The sequence below is a fragment of the Pan troglodytes genome, chromosome 7 (genome assembly GCF_028858775.2).
Source record: "Pan troglodytes isolate AG18354 chromosome 7, NHGRI_mPanTro3-v2.0_pri, whole genome shotgun sequence".
In the NCBI taxonomy this organism is placed as follows: domain Eukaryota; kingdom Metazoa; phylum Chordata; class Mammalia; order Primates; family Hominidae; genus Pan; species Pan troglodytes.
Genome location: NC_072405.2, coordinates 102,888,259 through 102,915,131, shown reverse-complemented (window position 1 = coordinate 102,915,131; position 26,873 = coordinate 102,888,259). Strand labels below are relative to the sequence as shown.

At 36.2% G+C, this 26,873-nt stretch overlaps 1 long non-coding RNA gene across 2 annotated transcripts; it reads right to left on the bottom strand.

Annotated features, from left to right (window-relative positions):
* Positions 1-8,971: 8,971 nt before the first annotated feature.
* Positions 8,972-23,595, bottom strand: LOC104007682 (uncharacterized). Of its 2 annotated transcripts, XR_681968.5 has the most exons (4): positions 23,476-23,595; positions 14,683-14,869; positions 13,341-13,642; positions 8,972-10,500 (listed from the first exon to the last, which is right to left on the bottom strand). It is a non-coding gene; the product is annotated as an uncharacterized LOC104007682 (long non-coding RNA). The 2 variants fall into 2 exon arrangements; XR_010159626.1 differs by lacking the exon at positions 14,683-14,869.
* Between the last annotated feature and the right edge of the window lie 3,278 nt (positions 23,596-26,873).

Genomic DNA, 26,873 nt, shown 5'->3' with positions numbered 1-26,873 from the left:
GAGAGAAAGGCAAATTTGAAGGTTAGACTCTGAAGAGACAGAGGAATAGAAAGAACAGCCTGAAGCAAAGCAAGCCTCAAAATAGGGCAATAACTGTGGCAATAAAAAATATGAATGAAATAAGACCTGTTTGAGAGTATGAATCGAAAGGACACAGGTTGATTGAATGTGTTTAGCAGGAGGGATTTTAGTGGAGATAAAATATAAAAAAGAAGTGTCCATGGTTTCCAGTTTTCTGGCTTGGGTGCTGGGTGGATGGCCATGCTAGTCACTGAAACAATGATTACAGAAAAAGGAAAACATTTGGATGAAGAGGAAGAGATTGGTTAGGGATGAGATTGGTTAGATGTAGATATAGATGGGTTTATAAGTGTTGCTTTAGACTTCAGGGTATAAGTTGGAGTTGAAAGTATAGACTTGTTGTTTCTGTCCTCTTATGTTTTGCACAGAGATATTTTACTTAAATAGCAGTGCTATTAATTATCTCATGTTTGGATCCCTGGCCAAGTAGCTTAGTTTTGTTTTGTTTTGTTTTTTGAGACAGTTTTGTTCTTGTCGCCCAGGCTGGAGTGCAATGGTGTGATCTCAGGTCACTTCAACCTCCGCCACCCAGGTTCAAGTGATCCTCCTGCTTCAGCCTCTGGAGTAGCTGGGACTATGGGCACCTGCCACCATGCCTGGCTGATTTTTGTATTTTTAGTAGGGACAGGATTTCACCATGTTGGCCAGGATGGTCTCAATCTCTTGACCTTGTGATCTGCCTGCCTCGGCCTCCCAAAGTGCTGGGATTACAGGCGTGAGCCACCACGCCTGGCCATAGCTTAGTTTTTAAGAGGAGAATGTTCATGGGAAGTTGAATTATGGAAGACTAGCTCTATATGAACTAGTTATTTTGCCTGAACACCATGAATTTAAATATGTAACAAAAAATATGTAACAGATTTGGAAACACATTGTTTAAGGAAAATTGCTTATAACGTGATTTAGGTTGTCTGAATCAAAAATATTTATGCCCCATCTCACTTGACATAACATTACTACAAGCCAAGACACGTTTATTTTTAAGAATTCTAGCATTGATCTGCCTGTTGCTGTCTGGTACAGAATGTCTTTGAAATTAGGTTTAAGAAGTTAACCATACTTGGCTTTAAGATTAAATGTTAATTAGAAAAGTGTGTTGGTTAAGAGCAACTTTGCATCTCAGATTTGATTCTTAGTTGCTATGATAACCTTTGCCAGTTTACTTGTATTTCTGGGAACTTAATTTCATCATCTGCAAAATAAAAGTCATGGTAATATTATCTAAGTCATGATAATATATAGAGCTCAATTATGAAACAGGCTAAGCAAGGTACCCAGCATGTTAGTAAGTATCAAAAATGTTATTGTTTATTAATATACAACATCACTGATAAATTGAGAATAATAAAAAAACTGTAGGAATGAAAGTTAGAAATGGAAATGTAAAGAACAATTGAAACACTTACTAACAGAGCAAACCTCTTGAAGTTGGAAACTGTGACTTGTTCTTTTTGTTTTGGCATTATCTGAGCATATGCAACATTCTAAAAAAAGGGGGGCACTTAAAATATGAGAAGACGTTACTTAAGGTAAACTTTAAGATAATATAAAAATATAAGCTATTATAAAATTTGCCATTAATTCTACTTAATAAAATACCCCAAGATTTGAAAAGAAAATATGACAAGTATAAGACAATAAAAAGCTAAAATGTCATAAGATTGAAATTATGTGAAGTAAAAATTAAGTAAGCATAAGAAAATACATTAAGAAAATAAAATTTAAAGTTTGAATTTAAAATATATGAAAATGATGTTCTAATAAATGTACAAATTTAAAGAATACAAATGGAATAAATATGCTAGTTCTCCAGATTTCGCCATCCTCCACTTTGTAGTTTTCAAATAACATTGTTCCAGCAGAGAGCTGGGAAGCAGAGTTCAGTTTAGTGTTACAGGAGAGTCTTCCCTTGGTTTCAGGCCCCTGGGGACCTCTGAGAAAGTATCCAGAGGTGTGGGATTCGCCTCCGGGCTATGACAGAGATGTTACACTTTGTGATGAAAATTGTAGCACTGTGGGGAGAACATTCTTAGAAAGATAGAAATTACCAAAAATGATACAAGAGGAAATAATCACAATAGACTCATAACAAAAAAAGTGATTAAATTAGTAACCGAGAACTTTCCACAAAGAAAAACCCAGGACCAGGTGGCTTCACTGCTGAGTTCTACCAAACAGTTAAAAAAGAATTAACTCCAATTATTCACAACTCAAAAAAAAAAAAAAAAAAAAGAAAGAAAGAAAACAAGGAAGCTCCTCTCAACTCATTTTCAAAACCAAAGACAGAAAGACACATTACAAGAAAGAAAGCTATATATATATAGACATAAAACTTCTCAAGAAAATACTAGTACACTGATCTGGTGACATATAAAGTAGTATATACACCATGACCAAGTGAAATTTATCCCAGAAACACAAGGTTGGGAAAATTAGACAGGAGAAAGAAATGAAAAGCAACCAGATTGGAAAGAAAAAACAAAATTATCTGTTTGTAGATGACATGATCTTGTATAGAGAAAATCCTAAGGAATTTCTATGTAAAAAATTCCAAAACTATTATAGCTAATAAGTCAGTTCAGCAATCTTAAAAGATACAAGAACCACATAAAAAATCAATTCATTTCTATATACAGGCAGTGAATAATATAAAAACAAAATTTAAAAACAAATTCCATTTACAATTGCATCAAAAAAATACTTAGGAATAAATATAACAAAGAAGTACAAGACTTGTAGCATCTCAAGAAAGTGAAAAACGACTCATGTGGGAGACAATATTTGCAAATCCTATACCTGATAAGAGAATAGTATTAGAATATATAAAGAGCTTTTCTAACTCAATAAGTAGATTAGTAACTCAATTAGAAATTAACACAAATATTTGAATAGACATTTTCCAAAGAAAATACACAAATAGCAAATAAAATACATGAAAAGTTGCTCCAATATCATTAATCATTAGGGAAATGCAAATCAAAACCACACTGAAATGGAATTTCATACCCACTAGGAAGGCTATGATAAAAAATGACAGAATATAAAAAGTGTTGGTAAGAATATGGAGAAACTCAAACTCTCATTCACTGTAGGTAAGTATAGGAAATAGCACAGATACTTAAGAAAACAGTTAGGCAGTTCCTTAAAAAACTAGACATAGAGTTGCCATATGACCCAGCAATTCCATTTCTAAGTATATACTCAGGAGAACTGAACATATATGTCCACGCAAAAACTTGGATACAAATGTTCACAGCAGTCCTGTAGATAATAGCCAGAGTGGAAAACAACACAAATATTCATGAACAGAGGAATAGAACAATAAAACCTGGTATATCAATACAATGGAATATTATTTGGGCTCAAAAAGGATTGAAACATTAATGCATGCAACAACATGGATAAACCTTGAAAGCATTCTAAGTGAAAGAAGCCAACCAACACAAAAGGCCAAATATTACATGATCCATATGAAATGTCCTGAATGAGCATATCCTTAGAAATAGTAGCAGATTCATGATTGACAGGGGCTGCGGCTAACGGAGAGTAAGGAGTGACTGCTACCAGTGCAGCATTTCTTTTAGAGGTGTTGGAAATGTTTGGAATTCTATAGTGGTGATGGTGACACAATCTTATACTAACGTATACTGAATTATAGATTTTAAAATGATGAAATTTATAGTACATGAGTTATATCTAAATAAATAAATAAATTGCATATAAAAGTTATAAAATAGCATTTGGCCCCAAATATGGATTTAACATCAAAGTGGTAAGGCTTAAACTTCAGGATGCCTCACTTGCATGGGCCCACCCAAAGCCTCAGGAGGAAGCCCTGTTCATGTGGTGTTTTGTAAAGTCTGCAAAAGTGAAGTATTTTAACTCTAATTGGCCAAGACTATTATCTTTTTCCACTCCAATTTCCCTTTCAGCTCCTTCTCCTTATGTTGGGCAGCATTGGAGCAACTGCAGAAATTTAAACTGATACACTTTAACTGCTTTATCTAGGGGCCACAAGTGGCCTGAGACCCAGAGAAGAATCTCAATGTCACACTAACTTCTTAGTAAGATGCTTCTAGTTGTCCTGGTATCTGAATGGCTTCTAGGAATACTCGCGTTACAAACTGCCTAATTCACGCTGTGTCATGAGGAAATGGTGCAGGGACAGAGACTGACTGCAAAAGAGATATGTCCTACAATTTTTGTCACCAAGATGGAAGTGGGTAATGGAGGAGAACAAAGGCACAGGGCCAGAATCTCATCTGTGGAAAATCCTTATGGATCTTATACTCATATGTCAAATAAAATTGATACAGGTTCCCCATAAAAATGTGTATTATGTTACTGCAGTGATTTTGAACCTAAAAAAAATGTTGTCAACTATCAGTAATAGAAAAACAGTAACAATACATTTCAATCAACCACACTATGTGAAAAGCAGAATCATCTTTCTATTCTCTGCAGAAAATGACATCACATTGTTCAAGATGAGTGTATTAGTCTGTTCTCACACTGCTATATAGAATTACCTGAGACTGGGTAATTTTAAAAGAAAAGTGTTTTAATTGCCTCATGGTTCTGCAGTCTGTACAGGAAGCATGGCTGTGGAGGACTCAGGAAATTACAATCATAGAAGAAGGAGAAGGGGAAGCAAGCACCTTGTTCACACGGTAAAGCATGAAAGAGAGTGTGAAGGGGGAAGTGCCACACACTTTTAAACAACAAGATCTCATGGGAACTCCATCATGAGACAACACCAAGGGGATGGCACCAAACCATCAGAAACCACCACCCCCATGATCCAGTCATCACCCCCATGATCCAGTCACCACTTTTGGGGTCACCCCCAGGCCCCACCTCCAATACTAGGGACCACAATTCAACTTGAGATTTGGGTGGGGACACAGAGCCAAACCATCTCAAAGGAACACTCAAAGAGGGCAACCAAAATACAAAGAGATATTATAGCGGTATGACAGGCAGTTAATTGATAAAAATATTATGCTATTTTTCTGGATTTTGTGGTGTTTGTGACATTTGTGAGATCTTTAAAATGTATAATTTGTTGTGATTTCTTTTTCTCATGCAAAATAAAAATTAATATTTGTTAATTTTGTGATCTTTTTTCTTAAAAGGATAAAGGTTTATTTTGGATATTAATGTAAAATATATCAGAGAAAAGGAAAAAGTGATAAACATATGATCCCATGAGAACATTTTTATATTATTTTCAGAGAGTTCCCCAGGAAAACTTTGCTACAGAACTTACATTTACATATGAAGTGATACAAAGATAGGAAAAGCAACCTTTTTTATATTGTTCATTTCTTGGGGCCTTGATGTTAGTGAGAAATCCTTTAGAATATATGGCTTTTAGAGCATGAGCTTAATGCTTTTTTCTTAAAAAGATTATCCCAATGGGATAGCTTTAGCCATCTCAAAACCTGAGATCTGTCCCCATGTGATGCTCAGCACATGTTAGGCATTATACTAGAAAAAGAGAAAAACATACTCCTCTTGGAAACTACTGCAGACGTTTTAGCTTTTCCTCTCAGTGTTCTTTCGTGCGAGAACAGTGTTTATCAGGACAGTGAGTGAGTGTCACCAGATACACTCACATTGAATGAATCAGGTCATTCGTGCTTAGTGATGGCTAGCATACACAGGTAGCAGGTTTACCTCCTCAGACCTGGCTTATCATAATGTCAAAAAAATCAGCAAATTAGAATATCCCTGTTCTCTGAGAGTTGAAGACCTGATTCCTCTGTCACCTTCACTCAAAAATGGAGAGAAGAAATCCACTTAGGGTTACTCTTCCTTTCATCTACCTTGCACGTTTCAACCAGAATTTTGAATTTAAAACCTCTCCCCTAAAAAGATCCGATTTGGTGTCTAAAATAATCTGGTTCTTACAAATAATTTTAGCACTAACCAAAATAATTTTTTCAATACATCAGTGTCTTTATAGTTGTCAAAAGCTTTGTATTCAAAAAAAGATAATTAATAAAAATAATTTGCTGTGTATTCAAAAACCTGAATTAATAAACTGAATTGAAAAAGTATAGATTTACTTTGGATATTGATGTCAAAATACCAGAGGAAAAGAAAAGGGGCTCAACATATGATCTCATATGAATATTTCCATATTATTTCAGATGGTTCCCTCAAAAAAATTTGTTAGGAAAGTTATATTTACATATGCAGTGACACTTATAAAGGTAGGAAAAGCAACATTTTTAATATTGTTCATTGCTTTGGGCCTTCACGTTAGTGAGAAATCCTTTAGAATACATGGTTTTCAGAGAATGAGCATAATGCTGACAGCCATGTGTGGGGAGCAAGTCCAATGTTGAGAACATAAAGCAATGTGGTTTTCAAAGCTACACCCAATGGCATTTCATCCAGGAGGTGAGGACTGGATGACAGATCTTCTAAGGCTGACAGCAGTCAGGGATACCTAATATCAGCTCAAGCTGAGAAGCTACAAAGTCACAAGAGAATCCTCTGAACTTGTCTCCTTGAGTATTCAAGCATTACTTAAAAGCTACAACTTTCCTAACTGGAAAGTTGGGGTGGGGTGAAAAGGGGGAGGCAGGAAATTGAGCCAAGCATTGTAATGGTATTCCTAAAGAGAAGATCCTGTCTCTCCTGCTCTCTTTCATTTGTACAAGAGATGTTCAAAAGGAAGAATGTCAGGCATTTAGGATAGAAGCCTGTGTGGCATATTACACAATTTGCTAGCTTACCGCACCACATTCTACCTCCATGTATTTACTTCTGTTCTCATGACTTTGGACCTCCTTTACCTCTCCTTTTAGAACCATAGTCTTAAAAGAAAAAGGGAAATTACGTATAAATATATATGCAAAGAAACAGCCACTACTACTAAAGGATAGGGAAATGTATTTTGGTTATGTGTGAATAACATTAAAAAAGGATACGCACACAGAATATTTTTAATACTTACATTAAGTCTCATTACTTTGTTCTTTCTTTGAATATTAATATAGCACAACTTTTGGCACATGGATGTCACTCAGCACTTAATCTAAAGCTTTGCAGCAAAATGGAAGGATTTAAGATACTCATACAGACAGGAAAGAAATCTGATGGTTTTTATTCTATAAAACAAAGCCTCTAAAAGTCAGTAATGTTCTTTGGTTTCACATTGCATACAAAATAAACACACTATCCTTATTATTGTAAATGTATGCAAAATCCCTTCCCTTTTTGTTGCATTAAATATGGTGATGTCATCTCACTTCAGAAACTGCTATTACATGCCATGACACTCTTAGGAAAGTCAAAGGTAGGGACGGAAAAGTAGGCACTGTAATGCCCTTTTATCCTCCACTAGCTCTTTTTGAGTAATTATTGTGACCTCATTTCCCCAACTTCGAGAGGCATTGAGTTGTACTTTGACTTGCTACTATTTTTAAATCGAAGCATCATTCAAAACATATGTTTTAATCAAATCAAGCAAAGATGTCTAGGGTGATTAGCCTGGGATTTTCATGCCTTGAATTCTTTTGGCTGTGGATACTCAATTCCTCCTTTTTTACATTCCCCAGATACTGTTGATTTCTCTAGCTATAAGCTTTACATCGTTCGTGTTTATTTTAGCTTGTTTGTGTGAAAGTTGACACCATTCAGTGACAGGAATCACATTCCGAGCCTAAATGTTTAACATGTAACAGGGATTTTTAACTAAGAGACCCAATGATGCCAACTGTAAAATAATCTGTCACTTCTAGATGATCTGCTTTGTTTAATTAGAGTAAAGGTCAGAGTGGCCAATCGTATTTTAAAAGAAAGCATCCCATAATGGAGTTGGCAGAGAAGATGGAGAAAACAGAAAATTAGAAAAACATGATGATAAAAGAAAAATAGAAGCACTGGTAAATTAATATATGTATCTCATATTTGTTGTCATCTATTAAACTACTATCCGTTCCTCATTCTAGGTGGGCAGTAAGGATATAGTTTGAAATGATTAAGTATCAGTTTACAGGCAGGCATGGAAGGGAGTGTTTTTTGGTGTATAAATGTTAACATCAAACATTCAAATTAAGAATGGGAAGTAGCAAGGGACTTTTGGTCATTTTCTCATACAAAATTAATTTTCTTCTACCTAGAGTGATTGATTTAAATCCGGAAGCAAGGTTTAAACTTAAGACACAAAGAGAAAAATCAGTGAGTCAAATCCGTAGTGGTACATAGAGAACGAAAGTGCAATATTTGTTTAACAAATAATTTCCTTTACATAATGATACTGAAACCATCCAGGCTGCTCAATTCTTGAGCCAGAGTTGCACTGGTGGGACTACTAGAGGCAAAGAATCTTTTATTAGATTTTTCACTAAAATCTGAGGAAGGCCATAATCTCCTCCCCGTGCACATTTTGTTGGAATGTCCTGTAGCCTATGTACATGTTTTCCTATAGCCTCATAATACAAACCAAGCCTCCTGATGGTCTTCATGCACACGTTAATTCACATAGAAACAAACACGTAAACCTACTACTGTTAGGTTACTTTGCAATGAACAGCATATTTTGCTCACTGAGGGGAAAAGGCAGGAGGCAGCCTATTGTATTGTAACAGTTATCTCTGAATGAATAGAAGGAATTGCTTCCAAATGCAATAACAGAATTACTGTAGATTAGTGTAGCATTTGAGTGTTAGTGCAGAGGTAAAATTGTTTTCTCTATTGCACAACCATGATCTTGAAAGTTTTTATTTTATTCCAATAATGGAGATGCTTGATCACATACTGAGCCAGGTAAATCACAAAGCCAGCTCTTCAGCAGTCCTGGGCAGGCCCTAACTAGTGCCATAGCTGAGGACTGCATTAACCACAATTCTGATGAATAAAATTCAACACAAGCTCATTTGATTTGGTACAGTGGGAATAGGGATTTTTATTCAAAAATACAATAATGCAACAATAATAAATGCTGTCATTCCACACTGTAAAAAAAGAAGCCAAGGTACTATTCATGGCAGTCTGTAGTCTTTCATTACAAAGGACAGCATACCCAGTTCATGAACACTACAAGAAATAGCAACTTGTGTAAAAGAAATAGAAATTTGTGAACTAAGAATATATATATATATATATATATATATATATACATTTGAGAATGAATGAGTCAAGGAACAGCAGCATTGTGGTATCAATTACAATGCCAAACATGTGGCCACTTAAAAATTTTAACTTGAAACAAGAAAAGAGATTGTAATTCAGCACAACATAGCCCATTAATAGCTTATAGTTTCGCCTTTGAAGTCAATGACCCACTTTTCCCTCTTGTGCACCCATTAAAATTAGGTAGCACCTTGCTTAAAATGTTGACAATTTTGAGATAGCATATAAAGTTGAACAGATGCTATAAATTTACCCTTTAAATGAACAGATTGGGACAGAATTGTATTTTTATGTTAGATATAACTTAAGTAAGAACTGGGTCTCTCTACCTTCGTAAATTTGTAGTGAAAGTAAGAGTCAACAGCAGATGATAGATTTGAAATTCTGCCTAACAAAAACTCTCCATAATAATAATTTTTAAAAATAAGCATGTAATTCATTAAAAAATGCCAACCAAAATTCCAGGAAAACAAATAAGAAAAAGTTATTAAAGAATGTGGTTTTACTATTACCACACCCATCCCAATTGGTATCCCATCCAATCATTTTACAGTAGAAAATTTTCTGGTAAGAAGGCTTAGGGATAGAACTAATTGCACCTGCTAAACTAAGTCAAAGAATTAAGGGATTTCTATATTTGCTATTCTCAATACCGAAAACAAGATTGCCCTATTCTGTTTTTAGGAATCAGTGTTAGTTTGGAAGATCTTAGAATATTCTAGAATCAAGGGATCTAGAATTCCGAACTTCTACTTCTGTCCTTCACCTCTTTTTCCAAATGAAACTTCCAAGAAATCGTGAACCGAAAGGGCGAGGACAAGTGCTAAATTTAAAAGTGCCTCGGTTCCTGTCAGCTGGCCCCCCATGTTCTGTCACAAAGCTCTCTGGACAGCTGGGCTGTGCCTTTGGCTCAGGCTCATAGCTCGAGAGAAGTCTCTGGATTCATTTGTCTTCGTCTTAGCTGCAGCTGCCCACTAGAATCAGAGCTGGTGCTCCCAGGGAAGGAGGGACTGGAGAGCCTTACTGCGGTGCCTCCCTCAACTAAAAGCTGGCAAGTGTGCCTCCGTCCGGCTTCCCTCAGGCCTGTCAGGCCAGCTTCACCTTCTCCCAGAACAGAGGATGGGAGTTGAGGGAGGCAAGAAAAAGAATGAGAAAAAAGAAGCTCCCGTGGAAAGGGAATGGTGCTGAGAGTTCTCCTCCTGTCCAAAGGCAGATAGCTCTGCACGGAAAACACGATGATTCAATTCCAGGCGCAGCTATGTTCTACAGGACCTGGAAAGGAGGAAGGGGTGGACAGTTAGACATGGTTCTTGTCCTTAAAAAGACTCAGAGGTAGCAGAAAAATGGGCTCTAATCACAAAACAAGGTATTCAGGGCTTTATGTGTTTAAAAACCAACTTACATAGAAAGTCGAAAAAGGCAGTTACTTCCACTGTGAATGTGAGTGGTTAGAAGTGATTTAAACAGAGACATTCAGTTAAGGTATTGAATAACTAAAAGTAATTTTAGCAAATTATTGAAATGAGAAAACAATACCAATGAAAGGGAAACAGGAATAGGTAAAGAAAGTAACAAGAATTCAGGAGATAGGAAATTATGTGGCATCTGTGGTGAGTGCTGTGGTTAGAGATCTGGGGGGAAGAGACAGGGCAAGAGGGAAGCATCTGGAAATGATCCAAGAATGGTATGTTGTTGCTAATTTTGGAAGGGCCTTGAGTGTCCCGCTAAGAAGTTAAGAGTTTTATGAAGAGAAATAACATAATCAGGTCTGCTTTTGCGGAGATGACTCTGACAACACTGTGAAGGGCAGACTTGAGGTGAGAAAGGTATAGGTAGAGACACCAATAAGGAGGCTCAGGCAGCTGTCAAGGAGGCAGCTGCATTGGATATGAAGTCCAGCAATGTTGGGTTTCTCAGTAGACACTGAGGCTGCCTGCAAATGGAGCTACCGAAATAGTTTTTGAATAATTCAACATTTTAGAGTTCGAAGATGTTAAAGTTGTCATCATGGGAAAAATCAGATTTTTGTTAGACTTTATACTGACTCTATGAATAGTTTGTAAAGTATGTGTGCTTAGTGGGAGTAGGGGCTGCATCATTATTTTCTCCATATTTAGGGTTTCCAGAGGTCCTAATCAGTGATGAAATCTGTTGCTTAGGCAGTTGAATGTACAGGTACAATTAACTGAAATAAGGAACACAGAAACAGAGCAGATTTCGGAGGAAACAAGTTTAGTTTTGGGATTTTAGAAGTTAAGGTAACAGAGGGACTTCTAAGTGGTGATGTCCAGTAAGATTTGGCACTCACTGGGTGGGACTGCACATATAGACAAACAATATCTGGAGAGCACAAAGTTCCTTCACATGCATTATGAAACAGAAGGTAATGGTGAAAATGTCATCACAAACACAGAAAAAAGGGGAGGCTGTTTGATTGTTTAATAGCACTAAACAGACTTATTTTCTGTTTTAAAAAAAGGAACTTGTTTTGTTTTATTTCTGGGTAAGAAGACTTACAGTTTTTTGTTTTGTTTTGTTTTGTTTTGTTTTGTTTTTTTTAAGAGACAGGATCTCACTATGCTTCCCAGGCTGGAGTGCCGTGAGTATTCACAGGTGTGATAATAGCACACTACAGCCTCAAGTTTCTGGGCTCAAGTTATCCTACTGCCTCAGTCTCCCAAGTAGCTGGGACTATAGGCACATGCTACTGCACCCTGCTGACTTAAGGATTTTATAGGCTGTTATGGGTCAGTCAGTTGTTCAAAAGAGATGCCATTCTGTTTCCTGGTCAATTTTGTTATGAAAAGCTTCTATTTGTGAATTTTCTGGTTTTAGTTCATTGTACAGTTTGAGGCTACAAAAGAGAACTTGACTGACTGACATATAATGGAATCAAATTTTACTGTACCAGGCACATAGTAGTTATTCAATAAATATTTGTTTAATATAAGTTTGTGAGATGATTATGCCTGTCTCACATACCACGCTCTTCAACTGAGTTCAAGTTGTGAAGCAACCATGAGTTTTTCACAATTCTAAACTTCAGCTTTTCCTTCTAAATGAGACTAACAGGGACGTTATAAAATGAATAGGAAAACAAGTGCATTTTGTTCCTCCATAACGTATACTGCAATTTGCGTGATATGATTTTTCCTCTTCTTGTAGAATATGGAGACTCATTCGCAGAATGGTCGAACATGTCTCCCACTGATTTTGTTTTATTTTTAGAATGTATTCAAACAGCATCAAAATCTGTTCTATTCTAATGAACCAAATTAAGTCCTATCAATGCATTTTAAAATAGGATACATTAATTATCAGGCAAATAATAATAATACCTAATGAAAGTATTTTGACAAGTCCTATGATACGGACTTTTAAAGACTTTCCATACGTTATTTCAGTTTTACTATGAGGGAGGCACTTTTATTACACTCCATTTTCATATGTAAAACCCTGAGAGGTTAAGTAGCAAGCTCAAGGTCATACAGCCAGTAATAGGTGGAGCTGAGATTTGAACCAGCCAAGGGAACTCCAGATCCCATGCATTTAATTCACAAAATTACATTGCATTATTTCATGCCTTAGTTGCCATAAGGGAGGATTCTTTTTTTTTTTTTTTTTTTTTACCAATCCAGCCTAAATGAAAGTAGGTTTTCTGAATATGCCTATTCTTCCCTAATTTTTTTTTAATGAAACTTTTTAAAAGCCTCGTTTCACAGTTTCTAGTAAAATTAAAACTTCTCCTTTGTCTTAGCCACAAAGGAAATTCTCAGGAAATAATCTTGACATTTTCTCAGCAATTGAAGCTGAAACCACAGAACAAAGAAATTACACAAATAAACAAAATCAATCATGTATAAGTTTCAGGAAGGCATTTTAAGATTTTAGCCTCACTTACAAATTAAGAGCTTACCTGTTAGTAGCACTCACATTTGGCCATGGCAAGAGAATGGCATTGTTTTTTTGCCAAAGAATAGACTGTTGGAAATGGCTGTTTGAAAAGCATTTTGATAATGTATCAGCAATAAAATGTTTATAGCTTAATTGACATTAACATGTAATCTATAAAATAGAACAATAAAAAAATTATCTTAGAGACTGAGACTCACCTAATTGAAAAAGAACATTTTAAGCACTTGTAAGTACTCCAAAACAGACACCAAATATAAGAAAACAAATTTGAGGTGACAGCTCTAACAGTCAGGGTTATCCAGAGAAACAGAACCAACTGTCAGCATGTATAAATAAATTTATATAAGGAATTGGCTCATGTGATTATAGAGGCTGCAAGTCCAAAATCTGAAGAACAGGTGCTGAAGTTTGAGTCTGAAGGTTGGAGACTACTGCAGAACCAGGAAGAACTGATGTTCTGGTGGTTTGAAGCCCATCAGGCAGGACAATTCTCTCTTAGCTGTGGAAAGGTCAGACATTTGTTTTATTTAGGCCTTCTACTAATTGGATGAGGTACACTCACATTATAAAACTTAATCTGTTTTATCCAGAGTATTAATTTAATTGTTAATCTCATCCAAAACACCCTCACAGAAACACCCAGAATAAAGCTTGACCAAATATCTGACCATGGCCCAGTTAAGTTGACACATAAAGAAATCATCAAAATACCATGTTCTCTGATCACAATAAAATTAAATTTTAAATAAATAGGAGATACACATTCAGAGAGTTGAAAACTCTTCTAAAGAACTCACAGGCCAAATAAGAAATTATGATGGAACTTAGAAAACATGTAGAACTAATGACAAATAAAATGTTTTATATTAACATTTGTGAAATAAAATCAAACTGGCACTTAAAAGGAAATTGTTAGCTTTTTGTGCAAATACTTGAAGCAAACTTGAAAAACAATTAACTGAATATTCAAATTATATATCAGTGCAAGAACTTAGAAAAACAATAGACTAAATTAAAAGATAGAAGTAATGACATAATAAAGAACAGAAATTAATAACCTAAAAAGAAAAGCAATAAAATAAAAATGTAAAACAGGAAAAAGACAATCATAATATAATTGTCTTAAAAAGTAATAAAATTGATAAAATGCTGGTGAGTCTAATCATAAAAAAGAAGATAAAACAAATTAACAATATTATAAATAAAGAGAAGAATAACTCCAATTGTGTCAACACTTAAAAAAATCTTACTCTTATATACAATTTTATGCCAATAAATTTGAAAATTTAGAGAAAATGGATAGTTTTCTAAGACAATACATCCAAAAATTAATAAAAATATTATCTAACAAATTTATTTTTTAAAGTAATTAGATAGATAAATATTTACCCTTTAAAAAAATTTAGAAGTATTCTCACACATATTTGAAGAACAGCTGGATTCAACCCTATTCTGTTTCTGTAAAAGAGCCTGCTAATTATCCCCAATACCTGTTCTCTCTCTTGAATTTTAGCTGATCATGGAAACTCAACTACAGACCTCATTTTGTAGTATGTTGGCAGCTAGTTTTGTTAATATGACTGTTTTGGCCAAGAAGCTCTGAATGGATGCATGCAACTTCCAAATCACATCCTTTTGTGATGATAGAATCTGTCATCAATTTCTTCTTTTTCTCCATCCTCATGGGCTGAAATGTGTAGGCTTGGTGCGGGTGAACCAGTTTTTTCTTTTAGATAATGACAAAATTTAGAAAATGGTTAAGCAACAAAATAGAAGAAAGAGCCTTGTTTTATTGGATACTCTTATGAAGCCCAGATGCCTACTCATTGCCTGTATGTTGTTTGTGCCACTATATTTTTGGACTTTATTGTTAGACCTTGTGCATGCCAGTTACAAACTTGATTCTAAAATTGGATTAGAAGGGCAAAAGAAAGAAAAATTACACTTTCCTGACTTAGTATAGTCTCAAAAGTCATAAATAAAATGTAATTTATTTGAATAAAATATAATCTAATATTTTAACATTAAAAAATTAGTACATAACAACTATGTAAGGTTTGCTTCAAGAATGCAAGGATGGTATAATACTAGAAAATTTATTAATGTAATTTACTACATAGATAAAAAGAAAAAAGTATATGAAATCTCAATGGATACAGAAATATTTGCATTTGGTAATATTTGGCATCACTTTGTGGTGAAAACTGTAATCACACTGGAACTGATGGGAAAGTTTTTAAACCGATAAGGGCTATGTACCAAAATTAAGTAGCAAATGACAATTTTACAGATAAAATATTAGAATGGTTTTCTTCTAAAGTGGGAAGCAAGATAAAGGTGCCTATCATTTTTAATTTTATTCAACAGTGAATAAATAAGCTTTCAATGCATTAAGTAAAGCAGAAGAAACACACAATGTAAGAATTAGAAATAATTTGTACAACTTTTATTACTGATATTTAATATAAATTTTTATTAGATAAATTTTTTGTGGCATATGTTAAAAACAGAACATTATACCAGTTAATAGGAAGAGATTAGGGTTACTTTTACCTAAATCCTTAAAAAAATCCATTCATTCTTCACTCTAAAATATTTATCATGTACATATCCTATGTCAGGCATGGTTTAGGTAATGGAATATGGCACAATACAAAATAATATTTGAAAACCTGAAAAGCAATACACATTTTATTTATAAGCATACACATAAGTAGTGGCCATGAAAAAGAACATATAAGGAAATGCCTGGAAATAATAAACATGAAACGAGTAGAGGGATTACTATCTTAAGACAAGAGGAAGTATGAAGAGTGAGAAAGGAAGAGCTCCCCGGGGGCTTCACTGAAAGGAGGTGTAAATATCTACATTTTCTACATCTATATCTACATCTGTGTCTCTCTAAACAATATATAATACAGATGTAAACATGTTAAAATTTAACAGAGTTGGAGGGTGGGTGCATTGATTATCATTACATTATTTTTAAAACATTCTCTGAATGCATAAAATATATCACAATAAATATATAAGAAAAAAAATTTTTTACTGATGTTCAGATCCTGTATCTCAGGATGTTTAAAAAGGTAATGCTACCCTGGGACACCCATCAGCATCCAGCCAGCCAGCCAGGTATCAGCTGCCTCCTACCTTGTGCTTGACTTATTTTTCAAACTTAAAATGTTAGGATTCCATATTGACCCCTGAAAATTTCCCCTACTATTGAGACATTGGACATTGGAGTGTAATGCTTAAATGCTTAAGAGTGGCCAGATTCTGGAATATAAATCATAGTTCTATCATTTCCTACTTATGTAATTTAGTGTAGGGGTGATTAATTTACTTAACTTCACTGGGCTGCAGCTTTCTCTCTGAAAATGTGGGTAAAAGTAGTACCTATCCCAAAGGATTTCAACATTTGCTGAGTGCTTTTTAAAAATTCGTGGTATCACATAATGCATTTTAACTGCTACTACACATTAGAACTGTGCCTGACACAATAATTGCTTGATAATTGCTTATAATTTTTTTAAAAATAGGGAATAGCATGGTAGTTTAATAGGCTATAAAATTAGATTGCTAGGTGGAGATCTTGGATCTATCGCTCCCTGTCTCTATGGCTTTGGACAAGTCACTTCTTTGGGCTTCAAATTTCCTAATTGGGTAAAAGGGAGATAGTAATAGCATCTACTTCTGAAAGCTGTTATGATGAGTAGATGCATTCATATATGTTAAACCCTCATGATTGGGCTATTGGAGGGATAATTGCATTTAATATTATTTTAACATACACATATATGTCCATACATATTCATACAGGATGTGTGTGTGTGTTTGTGTACATAAATATGACACACACATATTCTGAAATCCTCTTGCTAGCAAATTAACAGAGTGTAGAATTTCATCTCACCCTGGTTTGCGTACTCTATGAACACACTCATTATCTCCCTTCTGAGTAGCATTTAATATCCATCATAGAACTGTTTATCAAGAACTGACACATTACTTTGTGACCACAGATTTCCATCATGTGACAAGATTTCTAGGACCTGAGAACTACTTGCCTGTCCAGTGCCATGAAGATATCTGAGTAATTGGATATGTCTGTTTAGTTACAGGCTCCAACACTCATAAACTCTGACACACTGCCTTGATCCAATCTTGCCTCGGCCATTATGACTGAAAACTGTGGACAAGTCTTTCACTCCCTTGGTGTCTCAGTTTGTTAATTGATAAATGGTGAAAATTGTGGCACAGTTGGTTTATTGTGAAGATTAACAAGTTGCTACATGTAATGCACTAGAACCTACCATAAAGAAGATTGCAATTACTACCATGTCTGCTACTTTTATTACTACTAATTTGTTCATGTAATAAATGCACCCATTATGTCCTTGGCACTAGGGTAGTTGCTAAGAATAAGCATTAGTGAGACACACTCATGATTTCACAGAGCCCAATTTTAGCATTATGCAACGGAGTAGAAGAAACACAACATTGGAATAAACAGAGTTCTTTAGGAACTCACAACCAGAGGGAGTGGTTTCCTTTGTAATCGTTGCTGGGGAAGGAGGAAGAGTGCTATTGACTGAATGTTTACTTCCCCCTAGTATCCATACACTGAAATCTATTCCCTTAAGGTGATGGTATTTGGACGTGAGGTCTTCGAGAGCTGATCAGTGGGATGACTGTCTTCATAAAGGAAGTCTCAGCGAGCTCTCTCACTCCTGTCATCTTGTGAGAACACAGTGAGAAGTATCGGCCATCCATCTGTTAACCAGGAAACAGGCCCTCACCAGACACCAAATCTGTTGGCCCCTTGATCTTGGACTTCCCAGCCTTACAGTACTGTGAGAAATAAATTTCTGTTGTTTATAGGATGCCCATCTGTGGTATTCTGTTATAGTCTTCTGAATGGACTAAGATAAAGATCAAGACCATGAAAGACTTCACAGAGGGAGTGACATTTGAACTAGAGTTTGAAAAATAGACATTGAAGGGAGATCACTGGCATAGACTTGAAAGTAGAGAATGGAAGATGGTTACAGAATAGGAAGGAAAAGAAACAGTGTGTGTAAAGATAACAACGTATATAATTACAGTATTCGGTTTGTTTAAGGAAAGTCCCTGAGGCCAATAAGGTTCAAGAATAGGCAGGCTCACAGAGCTGTGGTAATAGTTAAAATACAACAAACAGTATACACTAGTTGGTAAATAATTGCCCTTCCACACTTCCAATATGTCACTCAATCTCTGCAGCCTAGACTACCTTAGAACCTTCCAAACACCTCAGATTCTTTCTTGATCCACCAACTAAAGGGTTGCGCTTCCATGACTAATAGCTGTGCCTCTTCTGATTGGTTAGAATCCTATGGGTTGTTGAATATTTTTAATATCATCCCTGAGTACAGATAGTGGGAGTATGTGAGTTTACTTTTTTATATCTAATTAATTGGTATTTAAATTGACACTAAGTGATGTGAAGCTAGTTTTATCCCTATAATGCCTGCATTTGAATGACTACTTATTAACCTTAGAAATACCTAAAGAAAAAGGTATTTTTTCAAGTTGTCTTTATTGTTAATTTCTATAAATTAAAATGCAAGGAGATGCCACAACAGAACCTGGAAAATGCAGAAGTTACTTGTCTACTATCTTCTGTCAATTAATACATAATTATTGTAAAAATGTTTTAAAATGCTTAAAATAACCCCAGAATTAATAACCGTTAACTTTTTTTTAGGAATCCTCCAGCTGATTTCAGTGTAACTGGTGTTATAATGTATGTGTATGTATGTGTGTGTGTATGTGTATGTGTGTCCCCCCAGGTAATCTTAGTGTAACTAGTGTTGTAATAAGCATGTGCATGTGTGCACACAAATACATTATGTGTACTGTTGTTCACATGAATTGCTTTCTACTAAATATTCTTCTCTGTAATTTTGCAATTTTTCCACTTAACAATGTATCTTGCACATGTTTCTGTAACAGTACATATAGATTTACTTATTTTCTTTAAAAAAATCATTGTTTAGAATTCTGCCTAGAATGTCCACCATAATTTATGATGGATATTTAAGTAATTTCCAGACTTTTATTATTGTTAACAGGGTTGTAGTTAATATCTCTGAACATATATCTTTGTACATTATAAAAGTTTTTGTGAAATTGATTCTTTGAACACACAAGCAACTCGTGCTAATTGTTTTCAAATATAAATTGTTGTTAGTGTGCAAAAAAAATACAAGTTTAATTACCTGAATCTTTAATAAGCTTCTCTGAAAGCTTTATATATCTCTCAAGCAGAAAAAATAAGTAGATGATATAATTGTCCCCTGTCTAGACTGAGGCAACCATGGTGACATTTGTTCTCAATTATTAATTAAACACACATGAAACCCTTTAGATAAGCAGGTGATATGGTTATTATTAGATGTATTGCTTGTTTACAACAAGGACATATTTAGAGCTTGAGATCAAAGTTCCAAAGCTGATTTCAAAACAGTAGCATTAATTACGCTAAGGCCTGGGACTCTGGGGAAGCAATTCAAAGCGAATAAAAGTGACTTCAACTACAGCGAAGTTATGTCTTTACATCATTATTCTAAATCCATTACTCAGACTGTTGCAATGGTGCTGGTGGAAGCGAAAAAAACAAAACAAAGCCTCAAAAAATTTCACTGTATTCTCTCAAAGAAGATATGCACTGTACATATGTGAAAGAGTTATATCAATACTTATCCATTAATTATTTCACTTAAAACCCATTTATTCACCAATACCTGAGTGCCAAACTCAGTGCTAAGCAGTAAGGAAGGAGCTTTGAACAAAACAGACATTATTCCTAAACTCACAGTCCTCTCCCTAGACTTGACGTTTAGCCACCATAGCAATTTTTTTCTGGGGGGAGGGGGCAGGAGGGGCAGAATGTGTTCATATAAACTTCTTCCTCAGCATTTTCACTGCCATTATTCTAGCTCAGGTCATTACCATTTCATTCCTGAACTGTTATATTTTTATAATTGTTTACCCTGCTCCCAGCCTTAATCTATTAATCGACTTTAACCCAGTATTGCTAAAAGTGTTTTTTCTAAACACTATTCTTTTTTGAGACAGAATCTTGTTCTGTTGCCTAGGTTGGAGTACAGTGGCACCATCTCTGCCCACTCCAACCTCTGCCTCCAGGGTTCAAGTAATTCTCTTGCCTCAGCCTCCTGAGTAGCTGGGATTACAGGTGCTTGCCACCACACCCTGCTAATTTTTGTATTTTTAGTAGAGACAGGGGTTTCACCATGTTGCTCAGGCTGGTCTCGAACTCCTGACCTCAAGTGATCTGCCCGCCTTCGCCACCCAAGGTCCTGGGATTACAGGCATGAGCCACCACACCCAGCCACACATGATTCTTTTAATGTTGATCCCTTATTCAGTCACAATGCCTGAGTGTTGTCTGCAATGTCCAAAATGCATATATATGCCAGTACTAATGGCCTACCATATTTTCCCCAATCGATCTGTCTAATCTGCTTACAGATGTCCCCATAGACACACACACACACACACACACACACACCCCTATCTCACTCCAGTTAGTACGTGCTCCACACTAACTTCAGAAATCTGCTTTGGATCTTTTTGTGTCTGATTCTGAGTTCAAAGTCTTATCTCTATTAGATTCCTCCTTTGGTTGCAATGATCTAAATTTTGTTCACAATTTAAGACTGGAATGAAGCCCTCACCTAACAAAATTAGTTATCTAGTGTCTATTATATGACAGACACTGAATTAAAGCATTGGGAATAAAAATAAATATAAAAATATAGTCCTCTTACTTAATAACAGACATCAGCAGATAATCACACTATAAAATGGCAAATCTGGTGAAGATGTATGTCTACTATGGAAGTAGAGAGACAGACGGTTACCCAGTCCAATTAGAGGTATGGGTAAGGAGCAAGGAAGGCTTCTTGGAAGAGGTTACCCTCAAAAAGAATCTTATTAGGAGGAGTTATCTAGGTGAAGAGGATAGGGACATTCCAAGCAAAGGGGAGAGCCTGAGCAAAGGCAGAGGCAGGATAAACAATATAGCATATGAGGGGAATTACAAGGCCTTCAGTATTGTGGGAAAGCAAAGCATGAGGTAGGTGGTCATGTGAAATAATGACAAAGAAATAGACCAAATAATGTGGAACCACTGGCAAATTTTGTTAGGAAAGTAACAAAATCAGAATCAAATTTGGATGCATTTTTCTGTCCACCGTGAGAGGATGAGTTTGGGCACAGAGTTGTAGAGGCTGGGAGACTACTGGAATAGTCTAGGGCCTGCATTAAAGTAGCATGAGTAGTTATGGGGATGAAGAAACTGATTCAATATTACTTAATTGGGTTCCTTGAGGGAAAGTACACATTACATGGTGATTATCTGGATATAAAAGCCAAAGGAAAAGAGGAATTCAAGGATGAGCTTCAAGCCTCAGTTTCTATTTTGGATGACTAGGTAAATGGTGTACTCCTGACAAAGTTGGCAATTACAGGGAGAAGCAGCAGATGGGGAATACCCTAACATGCTCCAAAGGATTTAGGGTGGTGCATGGAGCTACAAGTTCCCATAGGGACAATCAGGTGGAGATGATGAACTGGTTCTGGGAAAATTTCAGAGCTGGAGAGATAGCATGGAGCATTACTGGCAAAGTAACGCCAGGATTACGAAAGTACACATCTTTTCTGGTGGCAGTCAAAATCCTGAAAGTGGATTAACACAAGGAAGTACAGAAAATGGAAGACATAGTGGCAGAATGTCAGGAATATCAACATTTAAGAAATAAAAAATGACAGAAAAAGTCGTGAAAGAGGACAAAAAAGAGTGATCAGAGACTGTAAGCTGGTTAAAGACAGAGCAGCAGAGTGGTGTAATGGAACTCAGAGATTGAAGCGTTAAATAAAGGAAGTCATTGCCATTGCCAGATGCAACAGAAACATCTGCCCAATTTTTCTTCAAGAGCAATTTCATTGAGGTGATGGCAGTAAAAGCCAGACTTCAGTCTATGGAAAAGTGAATAGAATAACATAGAGAAAGCGCAATACTACATTCATAAAAAAATAGAAATACAGGAAAGATGGGACATAGACTGGTATAAAAATAGTGTGGGGAAGGATTTTTATTTAGGATGCAGGATATTTATTTATTTATGTTTCTAAGCTATTAGGTTTTTCTAGCAGAGAGGTGAGATGGAAGGTTGAGAAAAGAAAAGATAACTGATGAAGTAAAATATAAAGATAGCAAAAGGAAATTGAACCAAATGCACATTATTCTCAAAGACTAAAAGGAAAAAGAGAGATGAATTGTGCATGTAAATACGTTTGCAGATAAGGAGGGCAGAGTTAAAGAGCACATCTAAGGAGGTCACCTCTCTCTTCACCTATCAAAGCAGAATGCTTTCCCTACAAATAGCCCCAAACAATTCTCTTTATCACTATTTTACTTGTATTATTTTAATGATTTCTTAGAAATTTTCTAGACTGCCTCTCATGTGTACACACACACACACACATGCACAAACACAATCTTGAAACAAATTATTGACCTTGAATAGTTAATATTGGTGCATATTGGTCAGCACCTATACACAAAATGGGTTTGCTTTATGGCTAAAGAATAAAAGTAGATTCAGGAATAAATTCAAGCACTCCAGAATGTCACATGACAATATACAAAATTTAAACATTAAAGGAAAAGTTAAAATTAAAGTAACAGGCCTATAATCCCAGCTGCTCAGGAGGCTGAGGCATGAGAATCACTTGAACCTGGGAGGCAGAGGTTGCAGTGAGCCGAGATCATGCCACCGCACTCCAGCCTTCCAGCCTGGGCAACAGAGCAACACCCTGTCTCAATAAATAAATAATTAATAAATTAACAAAAAATAAATAATAGAAAAATTAAGAATCACTACTTGTTTCCAACTCATCAGAAAGAGAAAGAGATTCTAGAGGCTTTTAATTCTTTGCAATTTTCTGTATTAACAAAGAAAGGAAGAGAGGAAAAAGGAGAAAAAGGGAGAAGAAAAAAGAAAAGAAAAACACAAACTTAGAAAGACAAATATTATTTTGCTATCCTTTGAATACTCCACAACACCCACCGTGGTGCTTGGCTCATTGGAGGGGTCAATAAATGTATATTAATAGTTTGATATAAACATGGATAAAAGAATTACACGTAGGATACATGTGGAAACATATCTCCTTCATAGCACTCTCACAGTGAAGAACCTCTGAGAATTAGAAATAATTAAAATAAAGAACTGAAGCAGCACTCTTGGGACATTCTGTACTCACATGAAAGACCACATGATAGCTCCTTCCTGATCCCCAAGGCCTCTGGGTGTTTGACGGCCTTTTTGAGGGTTCACCAAGCCCTTTGCTGCTTATGGCAAGGTTATGTCTGATCTCAGATCCAAATTGGTGGTGCACAGGCCCATGGGAAATAAGGCCAGATCTGTTTGGCTTCAGCTCAATTTCCACGTCTATAGATAGCCATAAAACTCAAAAAGAATCTAAGGAAGTGAGATATTTCATAAACAGGAAAACAGGATTACCACTTGTCCTGGTTTCACTTCAATGGTGAGAGCAAATATAGTGATCCCTTTGCAACCACAATTTTCCCCTACTAACTCCACCCCATATCTTCAGGGATCTCCCTGGAGTTCGACAGAAAATGTGCACTGCTTGGCCAGAGCAGTCTTTGCTTTCTCCTCTTTTTGCTTTGCCATCCTGTTTAAGGAACTGACAAATATTATCTTAAATGCTCAGGCACATCTTGTTCCTGAGACAGTCCTGCTCACTGAGGCTGGAAAAAGATTTCTTTTTCCTAAGGCTGGAATAAGATTGGCTAGCTTTGCAGTTACATGAAGTGAATTCTACAAAGCTTCAGACACTTCACTGCCCACTAAACCATGCTGGCTTTCCCAGTGAAGTTCTTTTCTACAGTGGGCAGCTCCACAGGCAGGGCTGTTGCCTATATGACCAGCTGGCCCTCTGTTTCTTTGCTGGGAGTGGTCCTTATGCTCTGAATACTAGCTCACTATCAGCTTCCTTGGTCCTTCCTACCCCTCCTCTCCATCCTTGCCTATAATTACTCAAACATACTGTTTCAGTAGAAAGGACAGGAATGTCAAAGACATATCAATGTAGGCTCTTTCATCTCAAGGTAAGGAAATGTTTGCAAATTTATTTAACCAACAGTGATTTAGCACTTGCTTTATCAGACAGAAAACATGCATGAGTCAAGTTTTTATGAAAAGGCATTTTCTGAAGGTAAAAAATAACACAAATACTAGTTATAAAAAAAATTCTATCTTTACTTAGGTCACAGAATTAATTTAATGCGTAAAGAAAGCCGATGAGAGGAAGAATACAAGATGGTGAAGAAATGCCTCATAGGCAACCTCATTAAAAACAAACAAACAAACAAAAAACCCAAAAAAAACAAAAGAAGGGCTGCGCACGATGGATTATACCTGTAATCCCAACACTTTGGGAGGCCAAGGTGTGTGGATCATTTGATTCCAGGAGTTTGAGACTAGCCTGGGCAATAGGATAAAACTCCATCTGTACTAAAAATATAAAAAATTAGCTGGTCATGTTGGTGCACACCTGTAGTCCCAGCTACTCAGGAGGCTGAGGTAGGAGGATCCCCTGAGTCAGGGAAGTTGAGCCTGCAGTGAGCTAAAATCTTGCCCCTGGACCAATTCTAGAAATCCATTCTACTGAAATGCAACATTATAAAATAAGCTTGTCTATTACAGTAGAATCTCAAGACACTGGAAATGACCTTGGCACCATTAAAAGAGAATGATTGAATAAATTACATATCTACACTATGGAATGGAATATTTCATAGGTATTTACAAAGTCTAGAGAGATATTCAATATGTGATATGAATTTTAAGAAACTGAGTGTTATTAATACTTGTAATGTGATCCTATTTTTGCCTAGAAAGCTGTGTATGTGTGCGTATTTGTATTAGTGTGTCTATGATCTTACATGCACTGAATAAAATATAGAAAAGTAAGTACCAAGTTGTCCACACTATTTATACTATTGGTTGAGAGGTTATCACAACTGTATTGATGTGATAATCCATAAATGGGTAAGCATGACTTATGTTTGTATTTTAAAAATGAAACACTTGGGGTGGCCGGCAAGATGGCTGAATAGGAACAGCTGTGGTCTGCAGCTCCCAGCAAGATCAACGCAGAAGGCGGGTGATTTCTGCATTTCCAACTGAGGTACTCAGCTCATCTCATTGGGACTGGTTAGACAGTGGGTTCAGCCCACGGAGGGCGAGCCAAAGCAGGGTACCATCTCAGGTCAGTTAGAATGGCAATCATTAAAAAGTCAGGAAACAACAGATGCTGGAGAGGATGTGGAGAAATAGGAACGCTTTAACACTGTTGGAGAGTGTAAATTAGTTCGACCATTGTGGAAGACAGTGTGGAGATTCCTTAAGGATCTAGAACCAGAAATACCATTTGACTCATCAATTTCATTACTGGGTATATGCTCAAAGGATTATAAATCATTCTACTATAAAGACACATGCACATGCATGTTTATTGCGGCACTGTTCACAATAGCAAAGAGTTGGAACCAACCCAAATGCCCAATGATGATAGACTGGATAAAGAAAATGTGGCACATGTACACCATGGAATACTATGCAGCCATAAAAAAGGATGAGTTCAGGTCCTTTGCAGGGACATGGATAAAGCTGGAAACCATAATTCTCAGCAAACTAACATAGGAACAGAAAACCAAACACCACATGTTCTCACTCATAGGTGGAAGTTGAACAATGAGAACATACAGACACAGGGAGGGGGAACGTCACACACCAGGGCCTGTTGGAGGTTGGGGTCTAGGGAAGGGATAGCATTAGGAGAAATACCGAATGTAGATGACGGGCTGATGGGAGCAGCAAACCACCATGGCACTTGTATACCTATGTAACAAACCTGCAGGTTCTGCACATGTATTCCAGAACTTAAAGTATAATAAATAAATAAATAAATAAATAAATAAATAAATAAATAAATAAATAAAACACTCAGGGCCGGGCATGGTGGCTTGCCTGTAATGCCAGCACTTTGGGACGTTGAGGCCGGTGGATCACTTGAGACCAGGAGTTCAAGACCAGCTTGGCCAACATGGCAAAATCTGGTCTCTATAAAAAATACAAAAACTAGCCAGGCGTGCTGTAATCTCAGCTATTCTGGTGGCTGAGGCTCAAGAATCACTTGAACCCAGGAGGCGGAGGTTACAGTGAGCTGAGATTGTGCCACTGCACTCTAGCCTGGGCGACAGAGCAAGACCCTGTCTATATTTAAAAAACAAAACAAAACAAAACAAAACAAAAAAACCTCATGCAGACTTGCAACATACCAAGGAATTACATGAGAAGGCTTATGACGAAATAAAATGTATATTATGGAAAGAGATAATCATGGACCCATTAAAGCTCTTCCATCTCTTGGACCCAGGATGTGTTACTTTGTTCCATTTACAAAGATCTCTCTTTTACTCTCTTACCATATAATAAAATCCTAGCAGTGTTGACTCATGTTAAAGAGCACATGTTTGCTTTCCTTCTGACCACTGTCCTTTGTTAACACTTAAATCAAAAGTTCTTTCTCAAAAGAGCTGCGATACCATTTTTCAAGGGCTGAACACAGCT